The 26,999-nt window shown below is 40.6% G+C and overlaps 1 long non-coding RNA gene across 1 annotated transcript; it reads right to left on the bottom strand.

Annotated features, from left to right (window-relative positions):
* Positions 1–2,625: 2,625 nt before the first annotated feature.
* LOC108258872 (uncharacterized) lies at positions 2,626–26,968 on the bottom strand. The gene is made up of 4 exons (XR_006981154.2): positions 25,806–26,968; positions 24,014–24,156; positions 9,035–9,130; positions 2,626–5,618 (listed from the first exon to the last, which is right to left on the bottom strand). It is a non-coding gene; the product is annotated as an uncharacterized LOC108258872 (long non-coding RNA).
* Positions 26,969–26,999: the final 31 nt, after the last annotated feature.

Genomic DNA, 26,999 nt, shown 5'->3' with positions numbered 1-26,999 from the left:
GAGAAATGCCATTAATTGCCATGTTTCACTTGTGGTAATTGCTGCAATTTCACAGACACTTGTGCTGTTTTCGTTCTTGTACGTTTCAATTATGTGCAAATGAAACCCGACGGCACAGCAAAAGACTTGACACAAGATCGCAACCTTGCAACACATACACACACACGCACGCACGCACACACAATTAAATGCGAATGCAAATAGTGTTTGCATCGTTTATCCAAATCTGTAAAGCTTAAAATAAACTGAGTGCAAGCCAGTAATTTCAGATATGCAGAAAATGTCACAGCCAACACAAGATGACAATTTGAACCTGCATGATATTGAAATATTAAAGCACATACCTATACATGCCTACATATAATTGTAAGGCAGATACAAAGGGGTGAAAAAAAAAAACATATTGATGATACATAGCCACACTGACTTGTTGGATGTCGTAAAGATGCCTGTTAAATTATTATGATGAATTATGATCATTCTCTGTCAGTGCTAGTTTACATATACATACATATATATATATATATATATATATATATATATATATATATATATATATATATATATATATATATATATTCAGAAAGAAAGTGAAAGCTTTATCGGCTTTTTACCTATGAACATACAGGAATCTAATCAGAATCCAGAATTTAACAGTATAAATGTGTCTAAACCCCGCGTATGGTACACCATAACACTCGTACGTGTTGTTGAGCTTTCCATTATAGATTTAGTCCCACTTTGCTGTTATAATAATCTCCACTCATTTGAGAAGGCTTTCCATTTTATTATGGAGCATGAATGTGGAGATTTGTGTTCATTCAGCGACAAGAGCATTAGTTTGGTCAGGCGCTGATGTTACAGGACGTGAGGAGGCCTGGGGTGCAGTCGGTGTACCAGTTTATCCCAAAGGTGTGCAGCGGAGTCGAGGTTAGGATTCTGTGCAGGACACTCAGGTTGTTCTACTCCAACCTTGGCAAACACTATCTTCATGACGCTCTTTTTGTGCATCGTCATGCTGGAACAGGTCTGTGCCTCTTAGTTCCAGTAATGCTACAGCGTACGAAGATGTTCCATACAACTTTGTAGCAACAGTTTGAGGAAGAACCACATATGGGTGTGATGGTCAGGTGTCCACAAAAACTTTCATTCATATAGTGTATCTTCAGATTACTGGACTGAGTACTGAGTTTGTGTTTGCACAGTGGCAGGAGTGTTTGGTGTGACTGTGTCTTTCCTTGGCAGGTTTATTGAGTGTTTTAATTGACCTAGCAGGCACACAGATACTGGAAGGACTCCAACAGCACACACCATCTGATATGATTTGTCTCTGTGGATGCTGAGCCAGTCTCAGAAAGTGCTAATGAGTTCTGACACAGCCAGTGACATACAATAGAACAGGTGGAGGCCTCTATCTTATTTTCAATAAAGTATCTCCTCGAAACATACTGCCACAGTTAATTAGTTCGTCAATAATCTATTCTGCTGTAAACTGGAACCTTAGAGTGGGATATATTCTCATACAAAAGCACTCAATAACATTACTATTAGCATGCAGAGAGAGAGAGAGAGAGAGAGAGAGAGAGAGAGAGAGAGAGAGAGAGAGAGAGAGAGAAGATGGTAAAACACAATTGTAGGTGATAGACTGACTGTTTACAGCTGCTCTAACATGAGTGCTAATCAGAACTGACTAACGGATGTTCCCATGACATTTTTTCACAAGTACATGTTTTTTGATACTAATCAATGCCAAAAGTGAAATGAGTAACCTCAAGGTAAGTCTAACTAATTGGGAAGTGGTAGCTCCATGGTTAGGACATTGGCCCTCTGATCGGAAAGTCACACGTTCAAATCCAAGCACCACCAACTGCTGGGCCCTTGAGCAAAGCCCTTAACCCTCAACTGCTGAGTTGTTTAAAAAAATTAGATAATTTTAAGTCGCTCTGGATAAGGGCATCTGCCAAATGCTGTAGTCAGGGAACATTTCATACAAATGCGTATTCATGCATTTAGGCTACTAGGCTGATTATTTATAACATTAGAAAACGGATTTCAAATAAAGTGCATTAGCTAGCTACATTAGTCAACTTGGGTCAAGTAGTTTTGCAGTGAAAGAGAGAGGGCCATGACGTCTGAGCCCAACATTGTGATTGATCATCAATAACGACATACTGGGAAAGCTGGGTTATTTACTGGGTTATTTTTACTCACCTAGTCTTGTCTGTAGACATTTTCTTGACCGCCTCATGATAATGTTTATGTATAAGATATAGTTTTATCAGGCTACATGTATTGTGGGAAGATGCTTGATATTTACAGAGCACAGTCTTTAGTCTGCTTTGTTTTGATCAATGCCTCCAGAGCTTTGTCCGCTGTTCATTTGAAAAAATACATACACTAGGCTTACATAAATGGATAGATAAAAGATGCAGCTCTAGTAACTGTATATAGATTTTTTTTTTTTAAAGTACGACATGGCTGATTAAAAAAATGTTAGGGTTGGTAAAAAAAATAAATAAATAAAAATAAAAATTTAATAAAACACTTTTTGTTAGAAAAACAAAACAAAATTTTTTTTTTTTGTGGTAAAAGCAAGTCTGCATCATCACCGCAGCACACTGTTGATCTTTTTCCTGTAACGCCACCACACCCAGTGTTTTATTCCTTACTTATTGCACTACATTTCTTTTTCCACAGATAGTTCATTTATAAGTTACATGGAAACCAGCAGTGGAACTGCCTCACTCACTCAACTCTATCAGAAGTGATAGAATTTCAAATTGGTAGCCGTTCACTCTGAGCATGTTTCCTCTCACCTCTGCGTGATGGCATCGCTGTGACAAGCTCAACGGAAAGGGGGGAAAAAATAAAAAGGGGTTGCTGATGAAGTTGTCCTGCAAATGCGTCCTTCATCTTCTGTGCCTGGAACTCATTTCCTTTGCACTTTTCGCACACGTGCTCCTGCGGCTAGATCGTGAGAAAGCCAGAACTTTGGAAATCCATCCTCAGCCAAGGCAACGCCGGAGATGCCTCCCTGAACACCAAAGGCAGCTCAGGAAAACCGTGCATGTGAGAGAGGAAGACTGGAGCTGTGCTGTGTGGAGCCAGTCATATGTGTGTGTGTGTGTGTGTGTGTGTGTGTGTGTGTGTGTGTGTGTGTGTGTGTGTGTGCTTTATCACTAATAATATGGACACCTAAAGTGAATGAAGAAGTCAGAAATGGTGCTTTCCTCAGCTGTTATTGCTTGCCGGGAGGGAGATTGGAACATTGGTAAACAAAGTCTGAACCTGTCCGATTCCCTTCAGCTGTTTTTGTGTGCTTTTTGATTGAAGATGAAGATGAAGATGAAGCACCTTTATGCTACTCCAGGCCTTTTTTTTCCTTCCCCTTCTTTAAGGCCTATGGTTTAATCACAGCTGCATGCAGTGTGTGAAAACAGGGAAAGAGTCATCTCAGAAAGAAATGGGGTAAGAGAAAGGTCCTTTGGTTTTCCACACAAATCAATAAGCACTGTTTTACAGGAGATTTCCCTGAAAACGTGGAAACGAGGCCCGAGCGGCATGATTTAAACTATTAAACAATTATTTCGCTGCTTTCTATGACACCGTTCCGTTTCAAAACACACACGCAAGCAGCTCTTAGTTTAGTGTTCGGCAGCAGCTGAGAGCCGATGTTGTGTGTATGTGTGAATATAATCCAGCAGGCAGCTATGGTTCACGAACTGGGTCACCAGCTGCATTTTGGGGCTCACACACACACTTTGAGTAGATGCAACAGGTGTGGGTGATCCATGCTGGACACCATCACAGCCTCCTGGGGAGAAACAAACAAACAAACAAACAAACAAACAAACAAACAAACAAAGCCTTTCCCAAACCACAGGTTTAAAATCATTTTTCAGACTAACCACCACTTTCTGCAATGCTGTGACACTTTAGTAGGTGGTTTTATTTCATTCTGAATAGATACAGACGGTTACGCATTAACACCGCACTTTCCTGGAAGAATGACCGACAACAAAAGAGCTTTTAGTGCTCCAAATCATGTCCTCCCAAATCCCCACAGAAAACATTATCTCTGAAGACCCTGAGGGGAACAAAAAGAACGCAAGAGTGTGTTTAGTGTTTCCTTGCGTATCGAGAGAGCTGACCGCTATTAGTGAGACCGACCCTCAGTATGTACTCGTGCGTGTGTATGTGTGTGTGTGTGTGTGTGTGTGTGTGTGTGTGTGTGTGTGTGTGTGTGTGTGTGCAGAAATGGGTTTCCGAGAAGAAGATGTACTAATGCACTGATCTAAGGTACACGTGCATGAATATTCAGAGTGTTCTGAAAAGTCAGGAACAAATGGGACTACATATAGGAGATTTTCTATTCATTCATTTACACTTGTTTGCTTTTTTAAATATATATTAAAAAAAATTCCTTACAGGTGAAAAATGGCATTATCTTTGGGATCGCGTCTTCATTATGCTCTTGCGTCAGACGTAAATGGAAAACATGAGCACAAAATCATGAGCACAAAAATCACCCCGATCACATCTGGCTGCAATTTGACAAGTTGTACTAGGTGAAGGCCTTTTACCCAGAATGCACTTGTAGCAGAAAGTTAAATCTCTCAACTGGACTCTTCACCGTGACCCTGAGCTCTAATGGGCAATTTGGTTCCACTTAAATTCTTTCCTATTACAGTCCTTGTTAATCATCTACGAGTGGCGGGCAGGGGCGGGGGCGGGGGTGGAGGGGTGGGGGTATGGGTGCTTTTTTGCTTCAGGGTAGCCAGCTAAAGAACTCAAAATTGCAAGACACATTTTTTTTTTGATTAATGTGTCACTAAAAGTTGTGCTTAGCTGAACTGTAATATTAAAAACTATGTTGGCAAATCCATTTTACAGCATTTATGTTCATATGAATCTATACCTATACATCCGCTTATCCTACACAGGGTTGCGGGGAGCCTGGAGCCTATCCCAGAGGACTCGGGGTACAAGATGGGGGACACCCTAGACGGGGTGCCAACCCATTGCACGCAGAGGGGACTTGGGGCGCAAGACGGGGGACACCCCGGACAGAGTGCCACCAATCGCGCACACACAATCATACACTACGGACAATTTCTAGGTGCCAATCAGCTTACATCTCATGTCTTTAAAATGGGGGAGGAAACCGGAAGTACCCAGGGGAAACCCCCGAAGAGCCGGGAGAACACGCAAACTCCACGCACACCGGTTGTGCCTCGATTGAATGATCAGTTAAATCTATTTGATATTTGTTTGAAAATTATCAAATGTTTTATGAACTGTTTTAAAATGAAGAACTGTTTTATGAACTGTTTTGTGCTTTGCTTACATAAAAAGGAGGCTTATTTCCTGGTGGTACACCTGGGGCGCCACGTGAATGAGTCTGGTTACCGTTCAGATTTCTCACAATGGTGAATTTATCTCAATTTTAATGAAAGCAATTACTGATAGTGAACGATACTTTTTGTTTCACACTGTAAAGTATGAATTATTATGTATAATAAATACAGACTGACCTATGATAAAGTCCTGACCAGGACCAGGGCTGCAAGATCCTACGTCTGAACACACATGCCCATCACGCACATGCAGCTCTGCATCTGTAAAACATACACAGACACACCGGAGACTAAATATATCACTATAAATTGATATATAAAAACACTCCCTTCCGTAATGCATAATAACGATCACAGCATCCGATGGGAAAGGGATAATAATCCGGAACAGTATTAGTTTGACTGTGATGTTGGATTGAGCCGGTGTTAGTTTGATCATAGAGTATATATATATATATATATATATATATATATATATATATATATATATATATATATATATATATATATATAAAAGATACAATTAACCCTTAAAGTGTTTTAAAAAAATACTTCATGAGCTTAGAGTGTAAAGTGATATTAACAAATTCGTCTTAAATTGAGATTAACACTAGAACAAACCCTATAGCATTCAAGACACCCATTCTCAGGAAACAATAATGAGTTCATCTTTACATGTTGAAGCCAAGTGTGTGTGTGTGTGTGTTTGTGTGTGCGTAAATACACACCCAAAGTGTATCTGTGTATCAGTCTGCTTCAATGGTCTGTGTGGATAAGTGACTAATGAGCAAGGCAACTAATGGAGCCATTGATCCTCCTCACCACAGAGCCATTAGCACACTAATGACATCAAACCCAACCTGCGCTGCACAATGCATCACATCCGCTTTATCCTCACCATGCACTTGGTTTGAAATTAATGTGTTAGTATGTGTTCTGCTGGAAAAAATGTCCACTTTAATATGTCCTCTGTTCCAACTCATCCACTGTCCCTTTAACAAGAGTTAATGCGTTGAATCAGGAGTGTTAGAGTGCATACTTTTCAATTATTTGTTCGTTTTTTATTCCACGATGCTGCCGTATTCTCAGTCCTGATTGTTCAGAAGGTGTTGGTTCATTTTCTCTGACAATAATGCGGCTATTTTCTATAATATGTTCTATAGTATCAACAATAAAAAACCATGTCTGATTGTTGATATGGTTTTAATAAGTTTTATACACAAATGTTGTTCTTTTAACAATGTGGATATTACTATCTGTGTTCCTCTGATGGTATATGTATCCGTTTATGAAATGCTAATGAATTTTTGATGAACTTGCGGAAGTAAATAAGTACATTTATATAACCGCTCGTCTTTTTTTAATGAGCTCGCAAGCCAAAATTGTGGTGAGATCAACAAAGTTCAAGAGAACGGAGCTTGGCACAGAGCTGAGAAATGCACACAGGAGACGAGAGAATATAAATCAGCATGCGGATGAATGGAAAAAGGAAAATCAGCAATGTCCCAGGATTTTATTCTTAAAAAAATAAGTTTTATTCTTAAAGTGGATTTGAATGATGGTGTGTGTGTGTGTAGGATATGAAGAGCTGTAGGACATTAAATGTGAAGAATATTTTAAAAAAAGTACGAGTAATGTACTCAAACACGTCCGGATCTTATGCTAATTATTAATAGTAACTGCCTAAAGAATGATAAAAGGTTAAAACAGGGGTAAGGGACGCAGTTTATTTATTCAGAATCATGCAAACTGTGACGTACCAAGGAATGAGTGCAAAGACCAAATGGATCCATAGCACTGATGTGCATGTGTATTTCATTTAAGGAAAGCCTACAAAATTTGACCCTGTCAACAGTTTCAAATCATCCAATGTCCAAAATATTGTAATATTCAGTTACATATTTATGCATAAATTGTGCATTTATGTGCATTTCGTCCTCACGTGTAAAGCGTTCGTCCTCCAGTGACGCTGAGATTAAAGAACATCGTTGAAGAAGGTTCGTCATATTCTCTGGCCACAACAAAAAAAAAAGCCCAAACATATATCTATCTACTGGACGTGTTATAAAAGAAACTTGTGTTAACATTCCTTGACTGAATATTGCATTAAGCAGCAAATAGAGATAACGAACTGAAAGAAAAAGAAAAATGATATTTAAAAATGACATTTAAATTTCCACCTCACACACAGACTTGTGTTTCCTTGTGTTCTGTGTAACGGCATGGAAAAATAAATAAATAAACAAATAGCATACAGGGTGTTCTTTTTTTTTTATCGACTAGTCACGTTTTTAATAATGAATGTTCAGAGCGAGAGTGTGTGAGGCGCTATTACATTTTCTTTATGCTGCAGTTTTCATTATTAGAACGTTTCACCTCATTAGCAACACCGAAATGTCAAGAGGCAGGAGTTTAAAATGATGAAAGACCAGGCAGGGAATATAAATACATTAACCCCACGTAACAAACGCCAATAAATTCATATTCACAATGAGAAATATTTATCGGTACGTCCTCATCTTAACTTCTGCAGCGTGAGCTAAAAGATTTGAAGGTAAAATCTGGACTGTAAATGAACTGGTGGACGTTCAGGTCATCTTCAGGACAGATGTTTCCTCCACCTCCATCTTGTTACAAAAATTATACGGAGGAGACCACAGTGTAGCTTTTTAAATCATGTTCTCCTTTTGATATTCAATCAAGACGTTCACGATAAGCAAATTAGACTCTTCAGACTCTTTTGCGCCTCACTCGTGTGGACATTTCTCGACGCTGTCACTAAAGTCGATACAAAGCTACTTCAAATACACAGTAACACATAATCAAGAGTTTACAGGTCAATGGGTTTGGATGAACGAATCATATTTGTCACACTTTAGCTCATAAATCATTTGGCAAGGTTTGTTTTGGGATAAATGTTTTTATTAATTTCACATGTGGAAAGTGCAAAAAAAAAAAAAAAACAACCCAAAAAACATAATGAGCAATTGATCCAAGGCAGAATGTAAAAGAGTGAAATGCTGGTCTAATTAAAATCTAGGCATGTATACTATCCCTGTGTGCGTGCAGCAATAACCTGAAGTAATTGAAACTCAGGAATCTGTCAATTTTTGGGGTACTATTACTTTTCTGTGCCTGTCGTATCTGTAATAGACGCTGCTCTGTTTTATAGGTCAGCAATCATAACGATCAGTTTTAGCATTATACATGTAGAATGTCTGATTGAAAAAAAAACACACACACACAAAAAAAAGCACGACATACAGATTATTGGTGATGAGATAATTCTAAATAATAAAAAAAGCCTCAAAAATGAATAAAGCTAATTTTGGACACTCACAGCTTTGTCCCTGATTCTCTTGCTGTGCATTTTGAACATCGTCAGCTTTAATCTATCACTGTCCAAAGACAAAGCTGTTAAGATACAACACATCGTGTGCCTGAAATTTAACAACTTTTCAATTGTTTCCTTGAATTGCAGAAATAAATTGCCGAAAAGTACATGCAAGCCTTCTAGTAAATTCTGATCAAGATAAAGATCCCCCTTGTTAGAGCAGATCCCACCATATGATGCACTTAAAACATTGAGTTAATATGTAACAGTAAAATAATGGATCGTTTGTTCATTTAAAAAACAAACAAACAAACAAACAAAAACTTACTGACATGAATACTACCTGTTGTTGGATGGCACCACCACCAGCAGCTCATGATGGTGTCAGCATCTCACAGGAACATGCTCTGATTCACATACACACCACCGTTCAGAATTTCTGTCAGTAGAAAAAGAAAACCGACATGATTTGTTGAAAGACGTGAATGTTTTTAAACAACAAAACAATTGAAATTGATGGCAGAGTGCTGTGTGAGAAGAGGAATAAAAGTAATCAATTTCAACATGCTAATAGTAACTCCACGTCTTCGCACTACTACAGCGCTCGTCATTTTACTATAAGAAAGGGTTATTGTTCATTTATTCCTTGCTTATAGCTTAAATTCCGTTATTCCGTTTTTTTGTTTTATTAAAATGCATTAGTGTAAGATTTGTTACCACACAGAGCTCCAAGACAACAAGCTGCAGTCTCCTTAGCTATGGTTTCTGAGAAAACAGAGTCGCTGTTTAGAATGATGAATGGATGAGTTAATGTAACTGTAGTGTGTGTGTGTGTGTGTGTGTGTGTGTGTGTGTGTGTGTGTGTGTGTGTGTGTGTGTGTGTGTGTGTGGAAGAGCCACTCATCTTCCTACAGCCTCTTAAACTGCAACTCAGTTTCTAGCCTCTGATTTCATTTCAGCCACTCGAATCCTATTATTTCCTAATGAGTCTGGATGAAAAATGGCATGTTAAACAAGTATGGGGATTCCTCATAACTGAAATGATCTTATATGCAACGAAAACAATGTAGGAGCTGAAGAGTCTTAGCAATAGAAGGGTCAGTGCTATTACAAAACCGAGATACTCTGCAAGAATTGTTTTAGGACTTTGTTCCTGAACGGAGCAATTTAAAAGTAATTTGTGGAAACAAAATTCAGCCCACCCAAAAGCGGCCGTGTTCATGTATAAGTAGTCTCTTGGCTACTTAGTTGTGAGTCAGGAAGACACAAGTTAAAAATTCTGTACGAGATTGCTCATCCTGGCCTGATTAAAGTTGAAGGCCCTGTTGTCAGTTTGTGCCTCCTCTCGAAATTGCACAGTAATTGATGGATGTTATTCCTCTGCAGCCTGAACAGGTTCACGATCAATTTAAACTGAAAGGTCTGAGTAAATCTCATAAATGTTTGTCAAAGCCACAGTAAAGACCATAAAGGCCTCACTCAGGACCTCACTGACGGCATCTGCATGGACTGAACCAACTGAGGGGTGGAAAATAAATGATTTACTGGCTGCCAGAACCCAAACCCGGCTACTGTACAGCACCCAGAACCGAACCCCAGTTACTGTACTGCATCCGGAACCCACCTGACCTACTGTATTGCACCCAGAACCCCACACCTACAATGGTACTACAACCAGAACTCAAACCCAACTACTGCACTGCACTCAGAACCCAGCTTGAGTTACAGTACTACACCCAGAACTCAAAACCAACAATGGTACTTCAACCAGAACTACCTACTGCACTGCACCCAGAACCAGAACCAAAGTCCAACTACTGTACTGTGCCCAGACCTCAACTAATGTACTGCACCTAAAACCCAAACCTACCTACTGTCCTTCACCCAAAATCCAACCACAACTGTACTAAACGACTCCATAACATCTGGTCAATTACCAACTGCTTCAAGACAGTAAGAAAAAGCCCAGACTAGATACCTCAGACATCAGTAATGTCCGACTGGTATCACTTCTCTCCTTTCTTTCTAAAGTTCTTGAACATGCTGTATACAATCAGTTCTCTCTATCCTACCCAAAATGACCTCTTAGATCCAGTTTTGTCATCCATTTTCTAATCCTCATTAACCATACAGCAGCCTTTGGAAGACTCACAAGTGTCGGAAATCGGTGGAATTAGAATGAGTCATATCAGGTGACATGGACGAGACTCTCCACTGTTGTCCCACAGAGCTCGGTGCTAGGTCCTCTACTGTTTTCCCTCTGTACCTGCTCTCCCAGTGATATATTATATTTACATGTTTTTCGTACCAACGCTATGCTGATGACACCCAACACATCCTCTCCTTTCCTCACTCAGATACTCATGTTTCTGTACAGAGATTTCATCATGGATGACAGCTAAACTGAAACTAAATCCAAGCAAGACTGAGCTGATGTAGTTTTCTTGAGATGCATCCCCATACAAAATGATATTTTGATCTCACTGGACAGTTCTTGGATCAAACAATCTGGAAATGCACACAACCTTGGGGTAGCTCTGGACAAACAACTATCCTTTTGTCCCTACACTGTCTAATCTGACTAGACTACTGTGACTTACTCCTGGCTGAGAGAGAGAGAGAGAGAGAGAGAGAGAGAGAGAGAGAGAGAGAGAGAGAGAGAGAGAGAGAAGATGGTATAAGTCATCAAACCTTATTTTATCAGGTCTAACTCAAAGGTCTTCAGTATTTGTCATAATTCTCATAATGAATATCAATGATGATTATCACAATTATCATCAGTTATCCTAATTATTAAAACCCCTTCATTCCCATACACACAAACATACACTTTGTTTCCATACACGGGTAACTCCCTAAAAACATACGTGTAAATGATGGTCAATCACCTAGTCATACACACACGTAGCATACAAACATAAATGTACATCTCATCCGTCCCTAGTTTCCAGCTAAACATATGTCCGGAAAATTCCCTATAAAGACATTTGTCATTTTAACATATAGAATATTCTTAACGTTTCAACAGAGCTGGTCCGTCTACTTGTCCGGTCATTTATATATTCTGGTATATGTCTATACATAAAGTTCCATCCATCCATCCATTTTCTATATCACTTATCATTCAGGGTCACGAGGAACCTGGAGCCTATCCCAGGGAGCATGGGGCACAAGGCGGGGTACAACCTGGACAGCATGCCAATCCATCACAGGGCACACTCCCCTTCATTCACACATCCAATCATACACTATAGACACTTTGGTCATGCCAATCGGCCTAACATGCATGTCTTTGGACTCGGGGAGGAAACTAGACTACCCGGAGGAAACCCAGGGGAGAACATTACATAAAATTTTTATTGCAGAGCAAGACCGAACTATTCTCTGTAACTATACCTGATTCTATCGTCAGGGAAATTGTAGCAAACGAACGCAAACCTACTAAGACATTTAAATTTGTCTCTTAGAACTGAGCAAAAAAGGTAACTGGTAAGAGAATATTTTATTTGTTTACTGCTTCTTTTAGACAGCGGCGTTGTGATTATTTCTGACGACGGGTGTCCTGAAATGTCCACACAAGGCCAAGTGAATCCAAGATCGTTGGAACATAACCAAGCTATCCAAATACCAATAACCACTGTATTAGCGCAGCCCAGAACAATCTTGCAAACTACACATAAGTCATGACATAAAAGTATGAATATTTCATACTGTAAAGTCTTTTATTTATCACACATTTACATTTTATTTGCTTCATATTTAGAAGTCGAGGACACCCTGACCGTCAGTGATGATGATTCAAGCGCATCAAGTGAGATGATATGTATATTTGCCTTCTATTTCATTCTTTTTTCACCATCTTTGGACATCTTTATTGGAAAGCTTTGGACATCTTGATAATACATTACTCATGACATTTGACCTAGACCTGTCAACATAAGGTTTGATGACTTATACCAACTATCTTCTCTCTGCTGAGCTTCCCCTGTGTGCCATCAGACCCCTGCAACTGATCCAGAATGCAGCTTAAAAACTTGTTTTCAATCTCCCTCCCATGAGTGCTCCAATGTCACCCGAACGTTTTGTTCCTTCCATTGCCTTCCTGAAGCTGCCTGCATATATCTGATTAAATCTACAAGTCAATCTAGACAGGTGTGGAAATGTACACGACTATACTCAAAAACCCAAACCCAACTACTGCACTGCACCCGGAACTCAAGTCTATAAAATTGTATTAAAAATGCTGAAGATCAGCCAAGTGTGTGAACATAAGCTGAATCTATTTACTTAAGGTTTGGCATACTGTATTAAAAATTCAGGACCCACAGCTCAGATACTTGAAAGTCATTAGCATATCAGTCAAGGCTGTATGTAGGAGGACTGAATTTGTAAATCCCAGCACTTTTGGGTCTGAGGTAATGGGTGGAAAACTCCACATCAAGGCTACTGCATTAATTCAATAGCGCAAGGCATGTGACCATACATACGCATACAGGTGCATCTCAGAAAATTAGAATATCGTGGAAAAGTTCATATTTTTCCATATTTTAATTAAAAAAGTGGATCTTTCATATATTCAGGATTCATTATGTCACAATTCGGATGGTTGAGCCAGAAGCAGATAAGGACATTTATTTAAAGAAACGTACTAAGAAACACATACACTATAACAACCTTGAAACACACTGTGGCAAGAAACAAATGTCGAGACATCAACAACGGGCTTCTAAGACAACGAAAGACAAACTAATGGTGCAGACAAGGACCATTTATACCCATGAGTGCCCATTAATACCCATTAACCAAAACGTGAATCAGGTGCAGGTGGTCATGTGACAACTAGTGCAGTGCAGTGGCTGATGGGAAGTGGAGTCCAGAGTTTCCCGATACGTGACAGAACCCTCTCCCAAAATTATACGTCCTCCATCTGGTGGTCCTGGCCCCCTGGAGAAAATGTCCCCCGCAAAACCAGGAGGCCGGGCGGCTTCTACAATGGCACAGGGAGGCTGAGATATTACCTCGGCAGAGCATGAAAGCGGTGCAACGCCCCCAGCTGAACTGGAAGGCCGAGAGAAGTCCCCCGTGCGGCCAGGGAGAGGAGCGTGGGTCTCCTTGAAGCAGAAGGGGGGAACGCTAGTTGCCATGGAGCAAGTTGGCTGAGCGACGACCTCGGTTGAGCGGGGAGCCTGTGCAACGACCTCAGCTGAGCGGGGAGCCTGAGCGACGACCTCAGCTGAGCGGGGAGCCTGAGCGACGACCTCAGCTGAGCGGGGAGCCTGAGCGACAACCTCAGCTGAGCGGGGAGCCTGAGCGACTTCTCAGGGGTGTAAGTCTGGAAGGCGAACCTGCCCTGCCGTTTACCCACTACTACAGGCAACGTCATACAGAGCTCAACCCTGAGATCCAAGCCAAGCCTCCAGTCAGGAAAGTCCAAGTCCCAGTCAAGTCTCATGTCTCTGAAGTCCCTAAGGTCCAAGTCAAGTCTCACGTCCCTGAGATCCAAGTCAAGTCTCACGTCCCTGAGATCCAAGTCCAGCCTCCAGTCCCTGAGCTCCAGGTCCAGCCTCCAGTCCCTGAGCTCCAGGTCCAGCCTCCAGTCCCTGAGCTCCAGGTCCAGCCTCCAGTCCCTGAGCGCCAGGTCCAGCCTCCAGTCCCTGAGCTCCAGGTCCAGCCTCCAGTCCCTGAGCTCCCGTTCCAGGCTGCTGATATGCCCAGCCAAGCTCTGCTCACGCCACAGTCCGCCGACACGCATCGCCAAGCTCCGCTCACGCCACAGTCCGCCTTGCAACATAGCCAGCAGAGTAACCTGAGCATCTGGGGCTTTCCACTGCAGGGGAGGCACACCTTGCTGCGCAGTCCAGAGGTGAAGGCTGGCCCAGAAATTTTTTTGGGGGGGGCAATGAGGACAGCAGAGCTCCAGCCTGAGGCCTACGGGGAGGTCTCAGCTGTGGAGCTCTCACCTGAGGTCAACATGGCGACCTCAGAGAGACAGGCTGAGGAGGCTGTCCCGCTGCCATGCACAGCCGAGGAGGCTGTCCCGCTGCCCTGCACAGCCAAGGAGGCTGTCCCGCTGCCCCGTTCAGCTGCGGACGTCGCTCAGCCTCCCCGTTCAGCTGCGGACGTCGCTCAGCCTCCCCGTTCAGCTGCGGACGTCGCTCAGCCTCCCCGTTCAGCTGAGGACGTCGCTCAGTCTCCCCGTTCAGCTGAGGACGCTGCTCAGCCCGCCTGTTCAGCTGAGGACGCCGCTCAGCCCGCCTGTTCAGCTGAGGACGCCGCTCAGCCCGCCTGTTCAGCTGAGGACGCCGCTCAGCCCGCCTGTTCAGCTGAGGACGCCGCTCAGCCCGCCTGTTCAGCTGAGGACGCCGCTCAGCCCGCCTGTTCAGCTGAGGACGCCGCTCAGCCCGCCTGTTCAGCTGAGGACGCCGCTCAGCCCGCCTGTTCAGCTGAGGACGCCGCTCAGCCTTCCTGCTCCATGGCAGATAGCGTTCCCCCCTTCTGCGTCGAGGAGACCCACGTTCCTCTCCCTGGCCGCACGGAGACCCACGCTCCTCTCCCTGGCCTTACAGGGGACTTCGCTCTGCCTTCCAGTTCAGCTGGGGACGTCGCTCCGCAAACTCTAACTATTTTACTAGTTGTTTTAATCCTATTAGTGAGTGGCTTGTAAACTGGCACCATTAATAGGGAAAGATGGTCAGACTGTCCAAGATGGGGACATGGCAGGGCTTTATATGCATTATCAACATTTGTATATACATGATCTAATATGTTCTTGCCCCTGGTTGGGCATTTAACATTCTGATTCTGAAATTTTGGATATACTGACTTAAGATTCGCCTGATTAAAATCCCCTGCAACAATGAAGATTCCTTCAGGATGTGACTTCTGCTGTTTACTAATGGCAGTGTATAACAGCTCAAGAGCCAATGTTACATTGGTGTTTGGAGGTATGTAGGCAGCAATCACAAGAACCACAGATAATTCCCTTGGGAGATAAAAGGGCCTGCACCTTACCACAGTATATTCCAAATCAGGTGTACAAAATTTGTCCATGATGACTGCATTTGTGCACCAGGCATTATTCACACATACGCAAAGTCCACCTCCTACTTTCTTGCCAGCTTTAGATGTTCTGTCTGCAATGTACAATATACAAACCCCACTACAGATTTGGGAATATTGCTGTTTAGCCACGTCTCCATCATGATCAGAATACACCAGTTCTTTACTGTGAAATAAGGACGTGGCACAAAACATTAGAATTCAGGAGACTGCTGCCTCTGCTGGTGGGATGGGGTAGTGTACAGAGTTGGGGACTAAGAGGATATAAATTCACCACGGTAAACAGCAGAGGAAATGAAGTGAATACAGATGGAAGTATTCCCATCTGTATTCACTCCATGTATTTAAATGGAATATATATTTCGTGATTTGGGGATTCTGATTGAGTTGTGAGTGAGCTGCAGTCCTGCAGATGGACGTAAAGGATGCAAAATAATTTCCTCACCTCCTCACCCTCATATACTTGCTTCACAATCTAATCTTTAATAAGCAGAATATGAGACCTTCTCTATTAATAGGTAAACTATCCCAAAATCCTTAGAGGTTGAAAATAACCCATCTTTACTCTTTGTCACTCCAAGATCACTTAAAATTTGTATTCTGTTCACCTGTGGTAATAATAAACTAGCTCGGTTTATTTTCACCTTCACCGACACGTGATACACTTGAAGGAATGCGCTATCCACCCTTTTCCGCATTCGCAAGCTACACTAGACACCCATGATTGGGTACACCATTGCTCCCTTACTGAAACCACTGCCAAATCTAGTGACCTCCAGATGACAGGGTGAATGCTGTAGTCCTGTAGTTTATTGTTTAGAGAGTTAAACAATGCCACAACTTGTGGCAATATCAAAATGCAGTTTAAAAATTATGGATATTTGATAAAACCATAAACTGTGTACAGTCAGGTCCACATATACATACATACATACATACATATATATATATATATATATATATATATATATATATATATATATATATATATATATATATATATATATATATATATATATACACACACACACATATTATATATATATATATATATATATATATATATATATATATATATATATATATATATATATATATATTGCCTTATTAGCCCAAGTTTACTTATGTGTGTTTTTGTGTATTCAGATTCTCACGTTACCTGAGAGTGAGAGAGTGAGAGAGACAGTGTGTGAAACTGCTTGGCAGAGCTTGCCACATTCACACACACACACACACACACACACACATGTACACATGCCACAAAGTGTGAACTTGAACCTGACAGAGCGAAAGCCGCAAGTTTATTGTTTTGAAGGTACACTAAAAAGCATGGTCTGAAAAAAGGTTCGAATAAAGGTGAGCCTGGAGCTCAGTTAAGCTTCCGCCTGTCTCTCAAGTCTTCCTCCGCACCCTCACACACTGGGGTTCTACACCATAATGACCATAATGATTCATGCTTGTCATCTCACTGCCAATTTTTCTCACAACCTTGCTGAATCACCCTGTGAACTCTAATATCACAGGAACTACATTTCTACTAGCCAAAATGGCTTAAAAAATAATAATTAAAAAATTAATTGAAACAGCTAATGGTCTGTGACAGTGCAGAACCTTCCCATCTGGCACCTTCATCAGAAATGTAAACATCCAGGTTCAGCTTTAGTTCCCAGTGTCATTAATACAGACAGAGAACATGCAGGAGTGGGCAAATGATAAATTTATTAGCGAGCCCACAGGGCAAATAAAAGCTCTTACGTGCTGCCCAGTCCAATGTTTTGGTTGCTAAGAAACTGACTGGTTAAAAAAGTGGTAGGTAATGTAATGTAATAAGGTATGGCATAAGTAGATAGTGATCTACTTGTGCATTAATACAGACTACAGGAAATAGTAGAGTGTTTGCACCCTTGAAAAGTTAGCAAGTCATTGGCAAACATGTTTGCTATGAGTTTACATATTATTCTGGCTAGTGTATTCATATTTAACCATGACGTGACTGCATATAGTAAGCCTGAGAGTTACTGTATATGACAGCTTTATGAGAAAGACTAACATGTGTGGTGTGTCACACCACCATGAAGTGCATACCATTTAAATGTAAAGACCAATTGAAAACTTTGTTTTGTGAGTTTTCTTTTTCTGCTTGTTGAACTTGTCTGGTGAGCAAAACGAATAAAAATCTAACGGCCCTGACATGAAATCTGCTTGTCCTGGGTGCCAGGGCTACTTAGTTTTTGTACACCATTGACATGTTTGCATCTCTGTCACACTAACGACTGATGGCACTCCAACGCGTCACCTTTACTTCCAGAAGTGACACATAGCGCACATTTGAGTTACTTCACTGATAGCTCTCACTGTCAGTCACATCACTGCTGGTGTTTACACCCACAGAGCTCCAGCTCATCATTATGTCCTATAACGTAGATGACACTAAGTTGTAGAGGTGAATGCACTAGTAGTTGTCACATGGAATTGATTTATAAATTATATGCTGTAAATCTCCAGCTTACATCACTGTCCTCAGTTCTAAACATATTTTTGTTATACCATGTCAAGAGCTCGCAGAAAATATGCAGAAATTTTTGTGAGTGATTTTATTTTAGTAATACTGTCATGAGAAAAGCTAAAAAAAATAAAATAAAATGCTGACCCTTCCTATGACCTCAAACATCTTTTAATAATTCTAAGTTGGCTTGTAGAAATTTGTACAAAACTGAAACTCCTGACTATGACATTAAAAATGGCCTCACATGGCCCTGGACCTGTGATCTAGCACCAGAATGAAGAAAGGGTCAAAGCTTCATTATTTCCCAACTCTGTCTACTGGGCACAGGGACACAGCCCTTACGGGATGCCAGTCTATTTCAATGCAGCAGGCTCACACACATTCAAACACTCATTCACATCTAGGGGCAATTTAGAGCAGCCAATCGACTGGAAACTGAACAACCCAGACAAAACCTATGTGGGCATGGAGTAAAACTGCCAACACCACACAGACAGCAACCCGAGCTCAGGATCAATCCTCAAACAGTAGACTTGCCTGCTGTGCCACCATGCTGCCATGTTGATCTACTGCCCTTATTTAATTCAAGCCCTAATTAAACATCCTCTGCCGTGTTGGTAACAGGCTAAGAACTTCAGCTTAGACTTCTCTAACCCCAGCCACAGATTCCAGCCCCTACCAGGGTATCCTTAGATTCCACGGGATCCCCAGATGTTCCCAAATCAAATAAGGGAGATCATGTCTCCTTCGGGTCCTGGGGCTGCTCCAAAGTCTCTATCCAGTGGGATGTGCCTAGTACAGTTCTACCGGGAGAAATTCTTGCAAGGTGCCCAGACCACATAAACTGGATCCTATCAATTCGGAGGAGCAGTGGCTCTAGTCCAAGGTTCTCCCAGATTGTCAAGTTCCTTACCCTATCATAGAAAATACACCCAGCAACCTTGCCAGTAAACCTACTGGCTCCATGAGTGGGTACCAGTAACCCTAATCCAGGCAGGGTACGCTTAGTCTTTTTCGTACCTTTCATGGGGTCATCACGGTCGCTCTCAGAAAGTATTTCAGAAAGTATCTCAGAATTTGAGAATAATGGATAGTGCTGGAACTAAACATGATCAAGCCCTCATTCTCCTGTAAATGTTATCTAGTGTTAATCTAATAATAGTTTAGGAAACAAATAGTTTTTCACTACAGTTACATTTTGCAGCCAGGGATGCCTATATTAGTAAAATCAATTCAGGAGACCACCTCGATAGAGATTTACTTAATATATAATAATGTGTGGTAGCAAGATGCAAGTGCATGAACTTAATGAGTAGTACTGCATTTATTTCAGTGAATCCAGAGTTCATATCAGACATCAGAACACAGGCAGGCTTAATACTGGACAATCCAGTACTGTATTGTATTGTGTCAGAACTGAGGGAAATGGGAAGCTTTCCACCAACATGACACACTGTTAGATTCAGGTTGTTATTATTTTTACAGGATGACTTGTATTTACATTATTGATGTTTGGATTAAACCCATTCAAAACTTAAGATTCAAGTAATTAACTTTGTACTAACTATTTTGCTTAATAACCACTATTCTAAACAGTATTTTGTAATATCTTTTTGTTGAAAAATAGGTAAAAAAATAATAATAATCCCAATTTTCTGTAGAATGTAAAAAAAAAAAAACTGTCAGGAAGGGTGGACAGTTAGATACACGACCTCTAACTTCACTGTCTGCTAACAACAACAAAAAAAAGTCTTGAGAATCTGTACAGAAGTCATCCATGCTTTGAATAATAACTACTGAATCAAACTCATTTTATTCCTCTAATAAATGGGAGTGTCCAGTGCTGACATCACAAGAAAGAACAAAACCATAGTCTGCAATTACCAAGATTATACTTCCAGTCTGTCATATCATTAAGTGATGAACTGTTGTAGCATGACAAAACCATGCTGAAAATAATTCCGCATTAATTTTGCTCAAAAGCTTCTCTATTGTGCAAAAGCAATGTCTGTGTGATTTGGCAGTGGGAAGGTGAAGGGGATCGAGGGCTAAAAATTCCCTCATTTCCCCCTAAGGAGCATTAATCTTGCTAATGCTAGCGCGCTCGAACCCATACTGCTTCCAGCTTTTATCCATTACTGTGATGGAGAGGTGGGATAATGAGGTAGTGTTTAAGCCCAGTGTCACTATTAGAGTTCTCTCTAGAGCTCTGCTGTCTCTTGTTGGAGCAAAAAATACAGCAGGTTTATCACTAGGAGAAGCTTAGCATCTATGACTGAAATGGAGATATAGAGGAGTCAAGTGCTTTCAACTCATACCTGGATAAATGTGTTCATTCTCTATGGATGGAGATGAGTGGCTCTTCACTTACACTTATCGAGAGACAGAAAAAAAGTTGGGATGGACAAAATGATTTAAGCCTGCTATATTATGGAAATGCCAGAATGAGGGTTTGAGGTACACAAACCGGTGAGTAGAAAGTATAGAAAGTGCACAAAAATAAGTCAAACTTCCTGACCCTGTTGCATTCTGGGTAATGATGCTCTTTAGCATCTTTTTTACACACCAAACGGAGCTATGGAGCTCCAGAAGCAGCAACTCTCAGAGCTACATTCTTACATAAGTGCTTCCAATAGGGGTTTTGTTTTAAACAGTTCTGTATTTTCTCAAACTCCAAAACTGGGCTCCTTAACTCAGTGTCATAAAGGAGCCGATAATTAGCTGATGAGTTGAGAATAAAAAATAGCAAACTCGTCAGTACTACACATAGATTTGTAGGCCGGTCATGCCTAAAGGTGAGTTAATAAATGTAATATCCCTGCTGTTGAATACGCAATGATGAGAAATTCTGAACTTACAACACTCAAGCCAATTAAGAACAAATGCTGAACGCATACTCAAGTGCACTACTAAGCTTGGATGAAATGAAGAAATTTCAGTTTGTGCCTAATTGGAAATATTGGAATTTATTTAAAGGAAACCTCCACCCGGAAACCACCATGTTTATAATACATTTATTATTGAAATATCAACGGAGACATTACTAGTGCAGTTACACTGGCCTTTAATAGAAGAAAATAAATAAATAAACAGTTTCAAACAACAGTGGTAACAGTCAGGTTTTGCTGTTAGCTCATGAAAACAAAAGAGCAAGAGCTTATTTTGTTACTCAACTTTTTCCAGTGACGTTCAATGTTTTAAGGATAACTCTAAGACAGAAGTAGTGGAGACAGCAAACGCTAGACTCAAAGTTCCAGAATGCAGTGCAGCTATAGTATACGACACAGCTGTGCTAACTTACATTATGCGTAATGTAAGGAAACTGTTAACCAAAGCGACAACAGAGCAACATGGCAATTCCTTCAGGAATTTTCAGAAGAAAAAAAAAAGTGTTTGATGCTCTGGAAGTTCTGTAGTTTGTTCTGACCATCACACCACACCCACAACATATTTGGACCTTCCCCAAAGTATTGTCACGCACTTGTATAGGATGTGTTTGTTTGTGTTTGCATGCTGTGGAATGACAATTTCCTTTCAGTGGAACCAAGAGGCCCAAACCTGTTCCAGCAAGACAACGCCCCTGTGCACATAGCGAGGTCCATGAAGACATGCTTTGCCAAGGCTGGAGTGGAAAAACTCAAGTGTCCTGAACAGAGCCCTGACCTATAGCCTACTGAACAGCTCAGTCCAGAAAGTCAGGAATACATTCTGGATTGCTCAGCATGCTGGAAATTTAGCTTAGTTAAACTACCTAATGGCTTGTTTTTGAAAGGTAGGAGGAAATCCGAGGAATAACAGGGAGAACATATGAAACTCCACACAAAATGGTAGCTCAAGGTCAAGATCAGATCTAATGGACCCTGGAATGTTTATAAATTTGCTGAAGGTCCAATTATAGAATGTAGAGATTGAAGAGGAAGGTATGCTGGCCTGTATGCATTCAAACATTCTTTTTAAAGCTTGCTTTACTTTATGGTGTTGTTTACTGAGCACTTACAGTGTGGGGACAATTTGAAATAACTTACAGTCTATGTATTCATATACTCGGAGTACATTTAATCAAGCCTGCGTTCAGAATAGAAAATGGAAATAGCCCAGAAAGAATTAAACCACCATTAAAGCTTGTAATAGATGTCATTTAATGGCAATGATGATAGTGTTCACGCTGAAATGACCTAGTAAAAAAAAATAGCAGATGTTCTTTACTCAATCAGGCGTGTTAGAGAAAGTCCCTGGAGAATAAAGCTACATTACAAATGCACAAACTTCCCACTGTGTTTTTATCTTGAGAATCTGAAATGTAGGTGAACATCTGTTCCACATAATCACAGAGTGAATCAGAGAAACAGCTAAGACCCAAGAGATTACCCATGAAATAAGAAAAACTGCTTCTTCTTCTTCCTCCTCTCTTCATATCTATTGATAGTCCTTATCAAGCCTCCAGATGCCCAAATGTTGAGGAGCCTAACTCGCAGCCTTAAGAGGACAATGATACAACAAATTATGAAGATAATACTAGTGCCTCATTACTATCTAGCTCACTAAATAAACATCAAATAAACATAAGCAACAACAGAGATTCTCAATCCAGTCCTCATGGACTCTCAGCCAAACCACATTTTTCTGTTGTTCCAGTTCCTAACAAGTTTAAGTGTAAGCTCTCCTCCATGAGTCAAAAAAGGCAAGGTCAGTTTGTAGTAAAATACTGAATACATATGGCAATAGCATTGCTGGATCTGTCTCATCTAAAGAATACAGCTGTAGAAATTGAGCCTTAAGTGTTGAAAAAGTAGTGCCAGTGTGACTAAACATTAAGTTAACTAAGATTAGGTTTGGATGGTCTTTAGGAAGTTGTGATCATTTAGGTGGATGGATGGATGGATGGATGAATGGATGGATGAATTTTATTGATCCCCAAGGGAGAACTTGGGAATGAGTCGGAGTTTAAATATAAAGAGTTTGGGTATAAAGTTTAGGGTTTTCATATGATTTACCTTAAAGAAGTTTTGTTGTTGGGATGTAGCATTAATGCTGGGCTTACTTAGCCATGAGACGTTTGGTAGGTTAGATTGAGAGTATGTATTAGGCCTAACTTCAGGTAGTTTCAGGTTGTTTAGGTTTAAGATTTAGGTTTAAAGTTGTGAAGTTAATGTTGATATAATACTGCCTTATAGAATCTGAAGTTTTGTTTTTTATGTCTAGAGTTTAGGATTTGCAGTGATGTGCACACGGTGGCTTGGTGGTTAGCACGTTCATCTCACACCTACAGGGTTGGGGGTTCGATTCCCACCACGGCCCTGTGTGTCCGGAGTTTGCATGTTCTCTGAATGCTGCAAGGGTTTCCTCCGGGAAACTACTCTGGTTTCCTCTCCTGATTGGCATGTCCACATTGTCCAGTTTGTGAATGTGTATGTGCTTGTGCCTTGCGATGGACTGGCACCCTGTCCAAGGTGTACCTTGACTTGTACCCCATGCCTCCTGGGATAAGCTCCAGGTTAGCCGTGACCCGGAAGGATAAGCGGTACAGAAAATGGATGGATTGGAGGATGGATTTGCATTGATGGTTACCAGTTAAAGGATAACGTTGGTGTGGCTCACCTTAAAGTTGAGTTCTTCTGTTTAAGTTTAGGGATCAGATTTGGGGTTAAGGTTAAAGGTTAATGTCCTTATGACTCACCTTGAGCACTCTGGAGATTGAGGTTGGTTAGATTTAGGAATTAGGATTAAAGTATAAGGTTTAGGGTTTGCATGACTCACCTTCAGGAATTCGAGGTTGTGGTTGTGCTCAATTCTAGTGATCTCCAGATTTCCCATCAGCACCTAACAGTTTTCATAGAACTTGCACGGGGTCCAGTAGTGCTGGTCCAGGTCAGACCGGGTGCTGAGCTTGTTATCATAGCCTTTTACAGAAAAATACTGTTAAATGTGTGAAACTGCTGTACATCTAGAATGTACAAGAGATTTAGACATCATCTCACTTAATAAACTGTACACTTTCCCTCCATATGTGTAAGACTACATTGGTTGTGTATGTCATATCTAAAATAAATAAATGATCCTGACTTAGACCCATGTGTAGTCAAATCTCATCTCAGCTGATCTTGAAATACATGGCAATACATGGCAAGCAGAAGGAAAACATATCCTTTTTTATATCAAATATAACTTGCAGATCAATGTTGAAAAGTATAATAGTCACATGACCACTGTATGTGACTGCAAGTTTCAGGACTACATCCTTGCCTTTCCTTTTGTTTTTCTATAGTGTGTCTACTAGGGCTGCACGATTATGGTCAAAATGATAAATCATGGTTATTTTGATCAATATTGAGATCACGATTATTTATCACGATCATTCATTGATTTTAAGGACAACATATTTTTATTGCAATTTATCATTTAAATAAACAGACCACTGCTTTCACCTCCATGTTGTGCTACATTCCTGCTAATGTACAAATCTTTACATCAAATTAGACTCTTCCTTAAAGTGCACCATCTCATAGAAGCAAATTATAAATAAAAATTGTACCCAAAATATAGGATGAGTAAAAATAAAAATACCATCAACCAAATGAAAATATGCATCAAATATAACAATATGCAACCAAATGAAAACAATTCAGGCGAATGCAGAAAAGTCAATAACAGTGTTTACAGGAGGTGAGACCCAGACAAATCACCCAATAGAGTGATGCAGGGGTGATGTCATTTTGTCCCGGAACCCGGAAGTTAGCATCACACCGGTTCCCTCCACAAGAACCCAAAAAGATTTTCCAATAGACTTTTGGATTATTGCAAAAAAAAAAAAAAAAAAAAAAAAAAAAAGCTCTGTGATCAACAAAAGTTTACAACACTAACACGTTTTGTCCATCAAGATAATTTTCACAAACGAACAGAAATTTTATGAAGTTTGAAACCTAAATACAATCACTGGAAATAAACAGCTAACACATACGCTATAAATGAACTACACCACGGTCACCGGACTTCAACGTTGCCATCACCAAGCTTCCGATGGTTCCAAACTTGATTTAAAACACTTTCCATAATACGGATTTACTCTGTGGATGAATCTTCATAGATATTTTTGGGGGAATTGTGAACAGCACACTTGAACCAGTTTATCTGCAAAGTTTTTTCCTGTTCGGCATGATGACGTTTAATGTCCCCGACAACGTCTGTAGTCCTATTAGCAACTTTTTAGTGTTACGATTTCTGGATTTTGGCGTTACAAAATGATGTCATCCCTGTGCCACTCTATGGTGACTGGCTGTAAGTTTAGGAAGCGCTCGATTTGATCTGCATCAGAGTTTTCTATGAGCGGAGGACGAACTGTAAACGTCAATATCGCAGTCGATCATGTTCATGTAATCGTGGGCAGTTAAAATCATAATAGAGATCGATATTCGATTAATTGTGCAGCCTCAGTGTGTGTGTGTGTGTGTGTGTGTGTGTGAGTGAATGAGAACGAGAGAGTAATGGTTTGTAGTAATGGGCAACAATCCAGCTTGTAAACAGATGAGACTTGATGTGTAATTAAACACACCTCTTTCCACCCATCACACACTTTTCACTGTCAGGCCGGAACCATCTGCTCCATCAGCTGCGCCAACATCCTCGAACCCCCTCAGGTTTAACAGTCTGTAGGTGGCCATCCTAACGGCAAGGTGCCTGTTTACATTACAATGCACTGGTTCTTATAAGTTATTGTATCCATTGTAACAGGTCATGCACAAGAACATGAATGGCAGATAATCTAAGACTAACAATAAATGCATTACAAGTGTGTTCTTGGTGTATGATAAAGTATTCTATAAGAAGACATTCATTTAGCATTTATAGGAGTCTACAAGCCTAGAAAATAAGGACCAAAGCGAAACATGAACGAAGTGAACTGTCACACCTTCCTACTTCCATTCATTTCTTTCATTTTATATAGGTTTACATTTTACGTAATTAAAACAAGAAATTAGCAAAATCTCTGAGCTCTCACTTTTTTCACCTCTTCTAGTTTCGTGGACATGGAAGAGCTCTGTTGTTGATCGAGAGAAACAGAGCAGATGAACGTGCAGCAACACTGATTTCTAGTCGTCCAGCCAACAGAGGGAAGAAACACAGGCTGTCAGCACACACTTGGGCCATTGATCAGGCTTCTGCTTGAGCTCTAATGGCTCCACTCTCAAGATCTGACTGCCACTGAGCAAGATTTAATGCAACTCAGAGATACACCAGCAATTATAATGAACGTGGAGGCCTCCATTTGAGCAGTGTGTTCTCAAACTGGGGTCCAATGAGAGGTGTACTCATGGGGTCTGTGATTTTATTATGTTGGTATGGTAGTGGAAATCACAACCACTTTTTTTGTTTTCAAAGTTATACTTATTTACTGAGTTTATACAGTTATTATATAGGCCTGTTTTCTTGGGCTTAATCCAAACCTTATTGAGAAAGTTTCATACCATGGTCTCCGTGTCTCAATTCTGAAGGTTTCTAGTTTGTGTCACGATGCATTCGCTTCTGCATAACAAGAAGCAAGACCTCTGATAAATTTGTTTTTCGCATTCCTAACTGCCCTCTTTTTCGTTCTCCTTCTCATTCTCTATCGGCTCTTGTTATTATTATCTGCTAGAATAGATGCCTTTAGTTCTTATATTGCTCGAACCTACGTAATTAATAGATGTTCTGTTTTTTTTTTTTCTGTGACCTGTTCCAATTGACTTTTATCATTCTTTATCAGTAT

Source organism: Ictalurus punctatus, chromosome 26 (assembly GCF_001660625.3).
Source record: "Ictalurus punctatus breed USDA103 chromosome 26, Coco_2.0, whole genome shotgun sequence".
NCBI classification, from domain to species: Eukaryota; Metazoa; Chordata; class Actinopteri; order Siluriformes; family Ictaluridae; genus Ictalurus; species Ictalurus punctatus.
The sequence above is the reverse complement of the archived record's forward strand: the minus strand, read 5'-3'. Positions and strand labels throughout refer to the sequence as shown.